Source organism: Leptonychotes weddellii, chromosome 10, assembly GCF_054177405.1.
Source record: "Leptonychotes weddellii isolate Sample4059 chromosome 10, ASM5417740v2, whole genome shotgun sequence".
NCBI lineage: Eukaryota > Metazoa > Chordata > Mammalia > Carnivora > Phocidae > Leptonychotes > Leptonychotes weddellii.
The window spans coordinates 837,513-841,343 of NC_138378.1; positions in this window are offsets into that span (position 1 = coordinate 837,513).

Below are 3,831 nucleotides of genomic sequence, written 5' to 3' on the forward strand. Positions count from 1 at the left end.
GATGAGGACAATGGTGGTGGTGATGATAACTGCTAACATTTACTGAGTGACCACATCTGAGCTCACTCTTCGGCCACAGATGAGGAAACAGAGGCACAGGGAGGTGAAATATTTGGGTGAGGCCTGAGACTGCTCATGTCTGATAGCTGTGGGGGGTCCATCTTCCTGTCTCCTGTCATCAAGCTCATGCTCCGTTCCAGCCGGGTTCCTGGGAGGAGAGCAGGAACCCATGTTACCCTCTGCCCATCAGGGTCCCACGTTCTGCAGGTTAGCCCAGGCTTGCCACCTGTGGCCTGATTCCTATGAGAGGCTCAAAAATATTTGTTGGTTGAATGAATGAAGAACATTCGGGTGTAGAGAGGCCTCCCCTTCTGTGGGCCTGGGTGTCCCTCCTCCCCTGGTCTGAGGTGCTGTGGCAAGGGGCAATCTCCCAGCTGTCAGACTCATGAAGATGGCCTTTCGGGCTGGCCTCTGCTGTCCATGCAGTGCCCGGGGTCCCTCTGGGCCCCCTGTCCAGGTAGAGCATCCTGCAGGGTCCCCTCATGTCATATGCACTGGCCCTTGCAGGAGGGTCCAGTGCCAGGTCTCCGCAGGTGCCGGAATGGAGGATTCTGTGCTGTCCATCTGTACTTGGAGATTCTACCTGAGCTGGGTGTGTGGGGTGGACTGCAGAGACGGTGCCTGCTGAGGAGTGATGACTCTGGACTTTTTGAGCCGTGACAGGGCACAGCCCAGAGCTGTGAGTGTCCCAAGCCTGTTCTTGGTCATCCATTGCTGTGGTGTGCAGACTCTATCCACAGGGCCAGACTTCTCTGGGGCTGTGCACAGGTGTTGGTCCCAGCCTGGGGGGTCTCAATAGAAGGGTCTGGAGGACAGCTCAGGTACCCTCCCAAGTGTCTGGAGCTCCTGGCGTACACTCCTGGCCAGGCTGGAATGTGGAGTTCCCCACCAGTGGTGACTCTGAAGTCCAGCCCTGCCTGGAGGCCGTGGGGGCCCCAGACTGGGGAGTGGGGAAGGGAGAGGCTGCAGGGACCCACAGGTATCTCGGGGCAGCCAGAAAGGACCTGCTGAATATGGCTGAGCTCCTGAGATGGGGCTCGGCATCCCTGTGAGCAGAGCCTTGTTGTCTGAAGGGGCTGTCCTTTTCCTCTTGTTCAGTTCCTTGCCTCTGGCTTGGGAAAGAGGGCTGGCGGCCCTCAGCGTTTAGCTGGCCCCACCACCATCAGAGCATCTGTAGGAATGGCTTGTAGATGGGCCTCTTTTGAATCATTTCCGGTGCCTATTGCCCAACACAGGGGTGATTTCCACCCCTGCCTTCCTGCTGCAAGCTCCCTGGGTGGTGAGGGTTTGGGGACCAACCCGGCTGGCGGAGGTAGAGTGTCAACCTGGGAAGGGCAGGTGCGTGTCCATCTCTGTGGCCATTCTTGTCTTGGCTGCTGCTGACTCCCCACAGGGAGCCAGGGTGGTCTGTGCAAGTCCCCTCTGAGGGGAAGCAACACTTCACCCTTATTTCCAGACTCTTAGCTCCCCCCAGACATTGCTACCCTGCACCCTGCCCCACTCAGCTACTGGGAGCCTAGAGGTGAAGGCAGGGCTGCTGAGGATCTGCACTCTATGGGATCATCCACTACCAGTGTCCAGGCTTAGGGGCAAACAGCCCAGAGAGCGCAGCTCCCAATCTGCCCCAACCAGAGGCCTGCCTGGGGCCTGGGGTGGGGGGGGTGAGGCCAGAGCAGGGCCAAGGGGACCCAAGTGTGGGGGAAGTGGCCACTCTAGCCCTGCAGTGCCTCCATCTTTGGCTGCGTCATGAGTGGGCTGGTGCTGGGAAATCCAGAAGGGACACCTGGATGAGTTTGGGAGGGGGCTGTGGATGGGCAACACCAGCCTTGACAGTTTATTAGGTTTTATTCACAGTGGAGAAGTCCTCTCTGCAGGGCTAGGGCCTTGGCAGGCCAAATGGGGGGGGTCCCTTGACATCTGCTCATGTCCTCCTCACCCGCCCCACACTGGGGGTGGCCCCCTGCTGGAGAGCCCTGAGCCTGATCTCTGGGTGTTGTGAGCATTCATCCAAGCTTGCTGTCCCCTAGGGTGACTCCCCAGCACCTCCATAGGGGGTATCCTGTGGGCCGGGCACGTGGGGGCATTTAGTACTAGTCAGGGGGTCCAACTCTTCCTCTGGAGTGGGATCAGTGGTCTGTGTGTGGGTATATGTGAGCCCCTGTGTGAGGAGGGGGGCTGAGCACAGACAGTGCTGAGCTGGGTGCAGAGTGCAGGCTTTGGGCTCAGCCCTTGGAGTCTAGGCTCTGGCCTGGGCACACGGCCCTCCTGCAATGCAGCAGTCATTCAGCTGAGCCCAGTCCTGGTGAGGCCTGCTCATTGTAGGCCCTGAGACCCCTGCAGACCTTGGACCCATCCAGGGGGCTGGGGTGCAGGTGCTCTGTGACTCCTATGCAGGAAGGTTCTAGAAGGACAGAGCTCCTCAGCTTCTTCCTGGGGGACCTGCAACAGAGACTGATCAACCCCAGGGGAAGTGCTAGGGCCGAACCTCAGCTCTAGGTGTCCTCCTCTACCCCGTCTGGCTAACAGCTCGCAGGTCTACTCTGGTCAGGAGCCAAGTCCCCAGGACGAGCGGTGGGAAGCACAAAGCTCAGCCTCATCTTTGGTCCAGAGAGCCAGGGGACGCAGGGGTCACCCTCCCTGGGAAGGGACGTCCACTCTGCCTATCCAGGAACGTTCTGAGCAGCCCAAGAGAAAGCTCAGACTGGACAAGGGCTATGCTCCTTCCATGCCCAGCAGGGACACCCAGACCCAGGGCTGCACCCCCAGTCCCTTCAGTGCTGTCCTGGAGTGACCGTGGGTCCCCTCCAGATTAGACGTGCCTTTGGGGGTGCTATCTGAACCCTCTTCAGGGGAAGGAAGGAGAAGGGGCCACCAAGCCCAGGATCAGTGCTGTGGGGTCAGCTCTGCCGCACGAGGGTCAGGCTGAAGCCACCTTGGTGCCTCCCTGTTCTCTGGGGGTGGGGGTGGGGGCAGGAGATTAGAGGACTCTGTCCTTGGCCTCTGAAGTGACCCTGACTTGGGTGGAGATGGGAGGATGGGGTCCCCTGACTTCTTATGCCTGAAGCGTGCATCTCGGGGACAGGTTGGATGTCTGAGCAGCGAAGAGCTAGGGAGGCAGGCGTCCCGCTCTGCAGCCAGCGGAGGGGTGGGGGGTGAGGGGCCACACCCTGAAACCTAAGTCGTCCCTTTTGTGCTGGTTTCGGGTCCCTGCCTAGGGAAAATTTGGGGAGACCAAAGCCCCTGCCCAGACTTTAAGGGGGAAAGCCTACACAGCTGCAAAGGCAGAGCTGGGGACTTGCGGAGGGGAAGGGGCACCGGTGGGGCGCCCTGCACTGACTGTGGCTGAGGGCCCGTCTGCTCCGAGGCAGAGGCAGCTGAGTGACCCGAGGTGCCGAGGTGCCGGCAGGGATTGGGGAGCCTGGTGGGTGAAGGGAGGCAGGAGGAGCCCCCACAGATCGCTTGCCAGGGCACCAGCAGGTGGCGCTGGCTCCTGAGGACAGGGGAAAAAAATGCCTGCAGCAAACCTGAGTGGGTGTCACTGCGGCTGCAGATGGTGGGGGGAGGGACTTGCCATCCTCCCCCTCGCTGCGGAGCCTCACGTGCCCGAGTCCCGCATAGTCCAGAGCGAGGTTCCGGGAGGGATGCGGCCGGGTGCACACACCTGTCCCGGTTTGGAGCCTGGACGCAGGTGTACATTCGTCCTCCCCCTCCCCCATCCCTTTTGGAGTCACCTCCTGGAGCTCAGTGAGGGCCACCCCCACCCCGCGGCTG